The sequence below is a fragment of the Myotis davidii genome, unplaced genomic scaffold, assembly GCF_000327345.1.
Source record: "Myotis davidii unplaced genomic scaffold, ASM32734v1 scaffold646, whole genome shotgun sequence".
Lineage (NCBI taxonomy): Eukaryota > Metazoa > Chordata > Mammalia > Chiroptera > Vespertilionidae > Myotis > Myotis davidii.
This window is the reverse complement of record NW_006296801.1, coordinates 129,036-140,126: the sequence shown is the minus strand read 5'-3', so window position 1 is coordinate 140,126 and position 11,091 is coordinate 129,036. Positions and strand designations below refer to the sequence as shown.

The 11,091-nt window shown below is 44.6% G+C and overlaps 1 long non-coding RNA gene and 1 pseudogene across 1 annotated transcript in view; both read left to right on the top strand.

Annotated features, from left to right (window-relative positions):
• Nucleotides 1-7,410, top strand: part of LOC107184467 — a 61,653-nt gene extending 54,243 nt beyond the window's left edge. Inside the window, exon 4 of the long non-coding RNA XR_001515321.1 lies at nt 7,151-7,410. This is a non-coding gene — a long non-coding RNA (uncharacterized LOC107184467). The remainder of the gene's footprint in view (nt 1-7,150) is intronic.
• Nucleotides 7,411-8,586: 1,176 nt separating this feature from the next.
• Nucleotides 8,587-10,700, top strand: LOC102758771 (annotated as a pseudogene).
• Nucleotides 10,701-11,091: the final 391 nt, after the last annotated feature.

Here is an 11,091-nt window from a genome sequence, read left to right as displayed (position 1 = left end):
CATTCATATGCAAAAGCATCTGCCACAGCCTGGGTGTGGCGGGGTCTCAGGGAATCAAAGGGCGGAGCAAGCAGCTATGGCTGGTCCTCAACCCTGCCCTAAGGGGCTGTGTGTCTCAGTTTCCCAGTAACGGCTACAAGCACCTCTGAGGGAAAGCCGCCCTCAAGTTCTGCCTGCTGCCAGACAGTCCAGTTTCTCCCTGTATGAGTCCTGGGTCCCCAGAGACTTCCCAGAACCAGAGTTCAGAGCAGTCAGGAGCTTGTGACTCCCTCCGGATTCAAAAAGACAGCTGCGTCCTCAGGTGCCAGACCCTTTCCACACACATGAGCCTCCGTACTTCTGCACTGTACTTCCACAGCTCCTCTGGCTCTCAGTGTGCTTTTCTTTCCTTCTAGTTGTAGAATTTACACTCAGCCAGCCTTCCTGTAGTTCTGGATGATGCCCATTTTGTCTTTTTGTTGTATTTTTCAATTGTTGTGGGAGGCAGCAATTTCCCAGTGTTTATCTATGCCGCCATCTTAGTTTCTCCGACCCACTGATTTTTAAGCCACCAAGGCTGGGAGTCGGATCGCTCCGGGTATTCACTTGTGTCCTCAGGTGACTTAATAAAGACGATAATTAACAGACTCATCGGGCATGAACATACAACATTCTGTTTGGATAACGGCACAGCCTTGTGAGGCAGTGATAGTGTCCAATGCCACCCTGTTTTGGAGGCCACCTTCTCTCATTAGAAACACTTCAGTGTTCAGTAAGGGCAGGCTTTGTCGGCTACCCTTTAAGGCTTGCTGGGCTTCTCTATGTGCTGTAAGCCCTTCAGGCCAGCGGAGGGAAGAAAGATGGCAGCCAAATGATTATATCAGTCACCTGGGCTTGAGGTTGTGCACAGCATACACGGGAGAGGCGGCTCTGTCAGGCCTGAGGAGATGGACTAGGGGTGGGATGTGATATACCAGGACTCTACCTTCTCCCCTCTCTCATTGGTGCACTGCCGGTTCCGTTCCAGGTACAGTGCTCTTCATCAGGTCCAGCTTACAGCAGGATAATGGGTGCTGGTGGAGGTTCAGTATCCCCCTAATCCAGGTGTGTGAAGAAACTCACCCATCCCAATGGGTTGTCCCATTGCAAATTCCAGCAGGGAACTCCTTTTCCAGGTGTGATGGGGCTTGGCATTCTCACAGCATAGCACACTGATCCACTGTGAGAGTCAAGGGGGTGGCTGTCTCCCATGACACCCATGTCTTTACAATGTTGAGTGTCTTGGCAGAGGTCCACAGCCTGGCATATGGGGCTTCAAATGTATTTGAGCCAGGGAAAATACTTTAAAAAATCATTTTCTTTTTCTTTTTAAATATATTTTTATTGATTTCAGAGAGGAAGGGAGAGGGAGAGAGAGATAGAAACATCAATGATTAGAGAGAATCATTGATTGGCTGCCTCCTGCACGCCCCCTACTGGGGATCAAGCCCGAAACCTGAGCATGTGCCCTTGACTGGAATCAAACCCGGGACCCTTCAGTCCTCAGGCTGATGCTCTATCCACCGAGCCAAACCAGCTAGGGCGGGGAAAATACTTTAGTCCACCTGGCCAAGGTGGTTTTACTTTTTAGTAATTTAATCTGCTGCTTTAATATTTCATTTTCTTTGCCACTAACCCTGCTGCTTGCGGTTATAGAGGAAATGGAACCTCCATTCAATGTCATGTTCTTTTTCCCAATCTTGTGTATCATGACCTTTGAAATGTGGTCCCTGATCATTGTCTAGTTGGCAAGGGTATCTGTACATGGCAATCAACTTCTCTCATCCCCCAATGGTGGTGGCCTGGTTTGTGAGGCGACAGAGGAAAACTTGGTTAGGCTAGATGCGGTGTCCACACAAACCAGGGCACATTTAGAACTTTACTTGAAGGGAAGGGGCCCGTGTAATCAACTTGCCAATCCCTCACAAGTTGGGAACTCTTGTGAGGCCCAGACATCTTCGGTAGTTGCCTTGGGTGTTGTTTAGAACACATGGGATCTGCTGTTATTGCATTAACCAAGTTCCTGTATTTCAAGGGCAATCTGACATCCTTGGCCATACGCCAAACACCGAGATGCTACAGTGGCCACTCTTCCTAGGCATCCATTCCCATGTCTCTCCTGAAGTGTCAGTTGCTAGTGCTCATACCTGAGTGAGGGCGTCAGCTTCCTGCTTGCTGGAGGCTACCAGCACCTATGAGCCAGGATGTGGAAAACCGTGAGGACTGCCTCAGGCTCTTGCAGACAAACTCCACTGTCTTTCCACATACCCTGCCCCTCCCTGCAAGGCCTTAGTCATGATCATCTACCCCTTAGCTCCCCATTTTCCAAGCCATAGCATTAATCCCTGTAGAACAGCCCACTGTCAGAGCAAAGGGTTAACAGAGAGGGCTCCCGGCCAAATGACTCCCAAAAACTTTATGGTGGCACCTGGGTCTTGAATTTTTTGTGAGTTCATTTCCCACCCTCTCCCTCACAGATGCTCCAGCAAGGCCTGTACAGTGTCCTGCAGCAGAGGCACGTCTTTGTATGTTAATGCTATCGACAATTTTCCGGTACTTATACTGACATATCTTTTACCTCCATTTTATTTATTTATTTTTTTAAGTTTTCTTTATTGATTAAGGTATTACATATGTGTCCTTATCCCTCTATTGCCCACCCCGCCTCATACCCTTATCCCCCTGGTGTCTATGCCCTTTAGTTAGGCTTATATGCATGCATACAAGTCCCTTGGTTGATCTCTCCCCCTGACCACCACCTTCCCCTACCTTCCCTCTGAGGTTTGATGGTCTGATCAATGCTTCTCTGTCTCTGGATCTGTTTTTGTTCATCAGTTTATGTTGCTCATTATATTCCACAAATGAGTGAGGTCATGTGATATTTCTCTTTCTCTGACGGACTTATTTCGCTTAGCATAATGCTCTCCAGGCCCATCCATCCAAGGGAGTTCCTTCCTTTTTACAGCAGCGTAGTATTCCATTGTGTAGAGGTACCTTACCTCCATTTTTTAAAAAAATGAGATCATGTTATACAAACCGCTTGCAACTTGTGTTTTTTACACTCAACAGCATGTAAAGGACATCGTTTCAGGCCAATATATAGAGATCCATTTAATTCCTTTTAGAAGAGAAGTGGGGTCCTAATATACGGTGACCAGAGAAAGATTTGACTTTGGGTGGTGGGCACACAGTGCAATCAATATACAGATCTTATAACATAGAAACCCACACCTGAAACCTATATGATCATGTTGACCAGTGTCACCCCACGCCTTTAATAAAATATAATTCCTTTTAATGCCTGTATAATATTCTGCTGTATGGTTGTATCATTTATTTATTTAATCAGTCACCTATTGATGGATATTTAGGTTGATACCAGATTTATGTAGCTACAATGCTGCAATACACATTCTTAAACATTTTTGCTGTTCTTTTCTTGGTAGGACAGACTCCTAAAAGCAGTATTGCGGGGTCATAGCAGATGCATGCTTTTAATATTATTAGATGCCGTCACAGTACCTTCCAGTAGATTTATATCATTTTACACTTCCACCAATAGTGTATGAGAATGTCTGTTTTCACACACGATTGACATTAGCAATCATTTTAGTGTTTGTTGAAGGAATAGTCTTAAGTTCCTCAAACTGAATGTGGCAGAAATTGGATTGGTTCCCTCAGTGTCCAGTCCAACTGCCTTCTGGTATGTTTTCCTGTACTGGAGGCTGGAAAACCAAATCATATTCCCAGACTTGTTCTAGGGAGCATCCACAGGCAGATGCACTCTTGCAAGACTTGAGTTTGGAACTGAGTGGAGGAGGGGGGCAGGACAGTAGGTAACCAGGTGTGCTGACGTGAACTGCCGTGGAGATGGCAGGGTTCTGGGGCTGTTCGCCTTAAGAGGGGCCTTCCGATGGTGGCAGGGCCGCAGCTTCACTCCTGGAAGCTCAGCCTGGAGTCTTTAGCACTGGCAATGATCCTTCAAGCGATTGCATACCCTGAAGTCAATATTTTTGTGCTTTCCCCATCCAGAGTGGGTCCTCTGAGCTTGTTTCCTATTATATTCAATTGTGTGACATTGGCCCACCCTCGTTATTTGTAAAAAGGAGATAATAATCCCGACCTATGGGGATGTTGTGAGGGCTAAGTGGAATGACACATTTAAAGTGACCGACTCACTCTTAGTTCCACAGGCTCATGGGCGGCGAGGTCTTTCTCTCTTCCTCTTTTGTAGGCTCACTCATCCTGCAAGACCCACTTAAACGCCGTCTCCTCATACTGCTGGGAAGGCAGGATTGTTGCTGGGCTCCCACTATCCTATTTCTTTCCTTTTACGGGTCACAACATGCTGTGCTGCTATTTTTCCTATGTGTGTTTGTCTCCCCAACTAGCTTTTGAGTTCTCTGAAGGCAGGGGTATGAATGACTTACCTGTATTTCCAGGGCCTGACACAGAGCAGGAAATGAGTGAAATGTGTTGGTTGAACGAATTAACCCTAGCGCAGCCTCACCGAGCTCTGCAGTTTCCCACCCCTCGTCACAACAGTAAACTCGTAGTGCCCCATGGGTATCTTAGATTAGTATCACTTGGCTGCAAGGAACAGGAAGCCTTTTAAACTACCTCAAGCAAAGGTGGGTATATCGGTTAAGCGTCAGGTGCAGGAAACAGAAATCACTCTAGCTATTGTCAGTCAAAAATGATTTAAAGAGAAATGAGGTCCTTATAATGTTGTTGCAAATATCAGAGGCGTGAGTTGTAGACTGGAACTCCAGGAATAACTCACAGAACAACACTGCCTACGTGACCTCTCCAGCACAATCAGGGAGGCGGGGGAAGCCCACCAATGTCTGAGGGATGTTTAAGAATACACAACATCTGGCCAGCATGGCCAGTGCTTGAGCATCGACCTAGAACCAGGAGGTCACAGTTCAACTCCTAGTCAGGGCACAGGCCCAGGTTGCAGGTTCAATCCCCAGTGGGGGGCGTGCAGGAGACAGCTGATCAATGATTCTTTCTCATCATTGATGTTTCTATCTCTTTCTCCCTCTCCTTCCCTTTCTGAAATCAATAAAAATGTATTTTAAAAAATACATAACACAGTGCATCTAGACACCCACAAAGTTAGTGACTGCCCACTGAGATAGTACTGCAAAAAAAAACCCCCAAAACACCCCCGTCTCCCTAACTGTTCCCAGCAGCCACAGCTGCAGCAGCCTTCACAAATGCTGAGGCTTCTAATCCTTGGAGCTGCCTTTCCTACCCTCCTGTATTAGCTTTCTATTGCTCAGTAACAAATATCACACTTAGTGGCTGAAAACGACACATGCTTATTATCTCAATTTCTGCGGTTCGGGGTCTGGTTCTTTGCTCAGGGTCTCTCTCACAAGGCTACATCATGGGGTTAGTGGGTTGCATTCTCATCAGAGGCTGCCAAGCTCCCTCAAGTTGTGGGCAGAATTCATTTTCTTGCAGCTATAGAACTCATGGTGGCATGCTTTTTAAAGGCCAGAAGGAAACACACACACACACACACACACACACACACACACACGCACACACACGCACACACACACACACACACACACACACTGAATGAATGAATGAATGAATGAATACCAGAAGGAGAGCGAGAGTGAGTTGTGTTGGAGTCTTAGATAGACTGAGAGCCACTGAGAACAGTGCCATTCCACAGTAATGAGCTCACTTGGTGCATAGATTTTGGGTTCTGCATTCTCTTCTTCAATGAAAGGAATCAGAACTCTTTGGAGAAATGGCTGATTTGAGGGCTGGGTAAAGGATAAGAAGAGCCTAGAACAGTGATGGCGAACCTATGACATACGTGTCAGAGGTGACACGCGAACTCATTTTTTTGGTTGATTTTTCTTTGTTAAATGGCATTTAAATATATAAAATAAATATCAAAAATATAAGTCCTTGTTTTACTATGGTTGCAAATATCAAAAAATTACTATATGTGACACGGCACCAGAGTTAAGTTAGGGTTTTTCAAAATGCTGACACGCCGAGCTCAAAAGGTTCGCCATCACTGGCCTAGAACATTGTGGACCAAAAAGCAAGGAAGTGCTCAAAGAATGATGGGGACCTGTCAAAAGGACACTGTATGGCATGGCTATTTTGGAAAGCAGTTTAACAATTCTTAGAGTTAAATATACACTCACCCTACAACCTTTCCATTTCACACCCAAGAAAAATGAAAACATATATATACCCACACGAAGCCTTGTGCCCGAATGATCATAGTAGCTTTGTTCATAATAGCCCCAAACTTGCAATTCGATCAATAATTGAATAAACATGTTGTAGTATATCTATGTAATGGAATACTACTCAGCAACAAAAAAGGAAGAAGTACTGACTGACACATGAAACGACATGGACGGTCTCCAAAATATTATGTTGCATGAAGGGAACCAAACACAAAAAGTACATACTGTATGGTTCCATTTACATGAAATTCTAGAATAGGCAAAATTAGCTTAAGGTGACAGTAAGCAGATCATTAATTGCTGGGGGAGGGGAGGGTGTGGGGGGAGGGGACTGACTGCAAAGAAGCACAAGGGAACTTCCTGTGTCAGAAGGGGTGACAGTGTTTACAAAAGATATACATTTGCCATAACTCATCAAGCTAAACACTTAAAGTAGGTATATTTTTATTATGTGTAAATTGTACCTCAATAAAGTTGATTTTAAACACCTGAGCAAAAGATATGAACAGACACTTCACAAAAGAGAATATTCAAATGACCACAAACTTGGTCTAATTCAGCCGTGTTAGTAATCAATCCCCACATAACCAACTGAGGGATTGAGATAATAAAGATGGATGATACCAAGTATTGATGGGGATGCGAAATAACTGGAACTCTCATACATTACTGGTAGGAGTGTGTTGACTCGAGTAGTTTGGAAAAAGGTTGGTTTTGCGATGTGAACCCATAATTGAAACCTGTTTAGTCTGTAGCAGGTATTTCTGGTACTTGCTGTCACATTTCCTTAGCCCACCTCCGACTGCGGCCACAATTGTGGGGGACAGTTCCAACTCTCCTCCTGCTGCTAAGCTGTCACCTCAAGTATATACCTAACATTTTCTTTTTTTAAAATTCTGCTCTAGGATCTTCTCTGACATCTGCAAGCAAAGCCACAGAGTCCAGGGGAGACAACAGCCTTGGGAACACCTTACCAACGAGGTGGAAGCCAGTGGGTAAAAGTCTGCATCTTTCAGGCGGTCTGTTCTGGGAGGCATTCTGTAAGCTTCTCCGAGGTTCTGGCAGAAGCGAGACCCTCAGTAACTCACTCTACATTGACCTTTCCTTTCCCTCGCTTCACGCCCCTTTCCTCAGCTTACTTCCCAAATAAACAACCTGCACCCCAGTGTGTCTCTCAGGCTCTGCTTTGTGGGAAACCTAAACGTTGGCAGTTGGCACCGGAAGTCAGCCCAGAGCGAACATCTCAGGAGCGGATTCTAGAATGGAGTCGTTCCCTGACCAGGTGGCAGCAAGGACTCTGTTGGGCAGTTGAGCAGTGACAGCCCCTGAGATGCTGAGCTCTTCACCTGTGGGAGACTGGAAGGACAAGTGGGAGGAGCACATTAGATTATGCAGTGGTTCTAGCATCGGAATTCTTAAGCTTTTTAAAAAAAATATTGCCTTCCTATGGGGAAAAATTACATTGATAGTATCTCAGGTTTGTGGGGGTGGTGGGCAGAAGGTGTGAAGGTGGTCAAAGGTACAAACTCCCAGTTACAAGATAAACCAGGTGTTGGGGATGTAATGTGTGGCATGGCAACCACAGTTAACAGTACTGTTTTGTATATTTGAAAGCTGCTAAGGGAATAGATCTTAAAAGTTCTCATCACACCCGACTGGTGTGACTCAGTGGTTGAGTGTCGACCCAGAACCAAGAGGTCAGGGTTCAATTCCAGGTCAGGGCACCTACCAGAGTTGCAGGCTGGATTCCCCAGTAGGGGGTGTGATGTGCAGGAGGCAGCCAATCAATGATTCACTCATCACTGATGTTTCTTTCTCTCTTCCCTTCTCCTCTCTGAAATAAAAACATAAATATTAATAAAAGTTCTCACCATGAGAAAAAAATTGTAACTATATGTGGTGCTGGATATTAACTAAACTTAGGGTGGCAATCATTTTGCATATATACATATATCAGATCATTTGTACACCTAAACTAATCAGTGTGATAAATCAATTATATCCCAATAAAATCAAATAAAATGAACCACAGAACTGTAAAGTAATGTGCATCCCTAGCCAGAGAGATTAAATACTAAGAAATAAGATTTTGTCTAATAGGGTTGGACTTTGGAGACCCCAAACTATTGTAATATTTAAGATGCTTTTTTGTCCATTTAAAAACAAGTTTTCACTTCCTTGGGGAGATACCACCCCCATTGATAATTCATGCTGTAACACTGGAATGGTATGGGGTGATGTCAATTATAATTTCATGGAATTTTCTGGATTTTGTTAACTACCTTAAAAGCCCAAACAAACGAGAATTTCAGGCTCAGTTACCTACCTACCAATTCAGGACATGGTAGGAAATCCAGAGACCTTCATGGGAGACTTTTTAAAACCCTTTTCCCCTCCGGGGGAGAGCACCGTGTGAAAACCAGGTGAGCATGTGCCTTCGAGGGGGGCAGAGATCCTTGGACTGGTCTCTTGTGCTAAAGTCATAGTTCTGTGGGTAGGGAGTAGGACCCTGATGCCTGGGATGGAGATGTTGGGGTGGATGCAACTGAGAACCTTGTACCGCTAGCAAGGAGCCCCCTCCCACTTGTTAGCATAGAGATGGTGCCCTTGATTTGAGACTGTATTAGTTTCTTTTTTTTAAGTTTTTAAAAAAATATATTTTATTGATTTTTTACAGAGAGGAAGGGAGAGAGATAGAGAGTTAGAAACATCAATGAGGACAGAGAATTATTGATCAGCTGCCTTCTGCAGGCCCCGTACTGGGGATCGAGCCCGAAATCCTGGCATGCGCCCTTGACCTGAATTGAACTCGGAACTCTTCAGTCCACAGGCTGACACTCTATCCACTGAGCAGAATCAGCTAGGGCTGTATTAGTTTCTTATTGCTGCTGTAACAAACTGTCACAAATATAATGGCTTAAAACCACACACATTATTTTATGTACTGTGGTTCAGCCTGCTTTATTTGAGGGGGTTTGTGGATATGTGCATGGGGGTGGGGCTGGCTTTCATTCCCTCCACAAGGGCTTGGCCCTCTGATCTCACTCTTTACCCCCACTGACCCCCCCCCCACCTGCTGGGTAATACATTCAGTGGTCACATCCTCCTGTTTCAGCAAAATACACATGACAGTTTTGTGGTTCAGAAGTTAGAAATAGGTGTCTCTGGGCTAAAATCAAAGTGTTTGCAGAGCTCTGTTTCTTTCTGGAAGCTCCAAAGCTTCTGTTGTCTTGTCTATTCTAGCTTTTGAAGTTTTTTTTTGTTTTGTTTTATTTTTCTTTTCTTTTTTTATATTTTATTGATTTTTTTACAGAGGAAAGGAGAGGGATAGAGAGTTAGAAACATCAATGAGAGAGAAACATCGATCAGCTGCCTCCTGCACACTCCCTACTGGGTATGTGCCTGCAACTAAGGACATGCCCTTGGCCGGAATCGAACCTGGAACCCTTGAGTCCGCAGGCCGACGCTCTATCCACTGAGCCAAACCGGTTAGGGCTGTTTTTCAATTCTAACCCAAGGTCATGTTTTATTGATTTTAGAGAGAGAGGGGAATAGGTCAAGAGAGAAACATCAATGTGAGAGAGAAACATTGATTGCTTGCCTCCCATACATGCCCTAACTGGATGGAATTCAATACCTAGGTATGTGCCCTGACCGGGCACAACCTTTTTGTTGTATGGGAGGATGTTCCAACCAACTGACCCACCTGCCCATGCTGGAGCTCTTTTTATTCCGTAGCTGTGGCCCTTTTGCTCTGTCTTCAAAGGGTGAGTGGAGTGCTTCTCACATTGAATCACAACTCACATCTGACCTTTTCTATAGTCTAGCCGACCTCTTCCCCACTCTTCTGCTTTCCTTTGTAAAGATCTTTGTGACTACATTGAATCCGCCTGGATAATCCAGAATAACCTCCCCATCTCAAGATCCGTAATTTAGCACTGGCCGTGGGTCGCAGCCAGCTCAGCGATCCCGCATCATCTCCTCCAAGACCTCACCAGAGTGCCTTCTCAAATGGAACACCCCATGGAAACCAGGATGTTCACATTTCACAAAATTGCTGGGGATAAAGGCTACTAAGCAAAGGAGGAAGTGAGAGTACTCATGGAAAACTTCTCTGGATTTTTGGAAAATCAAAAAGACCTTCTGGCTGTGGACAAAATAACGAAGGACCTGGAGCAGTGCAGAGAGGGCAGAGTGGGCTTCTAGAACTTCTTTTCACTAGTTGCTGGGCTCACCATGGCAGGCGATGACAATCTTGCAGCACACATGAAGCCGAAGGGGAAGGAGTCGGCAGCACTGAGCAGTTCTCCCACCCTGATAACGGTTCTCCCAGTGGTTGCTTAAGGAATCTCTGCCCCACAGCTTCCTCTTTATAAGTTTCATGAACAGATTGGGAATATTAGAAAATGTACAAATAAAAGCCCATCCTCATTCCACATGAGAAGGAAAAGCCAATTAAAGCCAGATAAGCTTTTGATTTTTATATTGATTGTATCCTCAATAAACACATTTCTTTTTTAGTTCCTTAAAAAAGATTCTTAACTTAATGACACCTTCAAGGTCCCCTTTGTCATGTAAGGTAACATATTTATAGGTTCTGGGGATTAGAATGTGAATATTTTTAGGAAGCCATTATTCTGTCCGCCACAGAGACCATACAAAACGTTTAGATTAGGATTAATTTACTGAGTTATGATTTTGGGTTAAGTTACTTAACTCCTCTGTGCCTCAGTTTTTTCATAGATAAAATGGCTGGATAACAGTCTATTTCAAAGGGTTGTTAGAGGCCTAAAGGAGATAATGCTTAGAACAGTATCTGACACATAGTCAGCACTATGTTAGTATT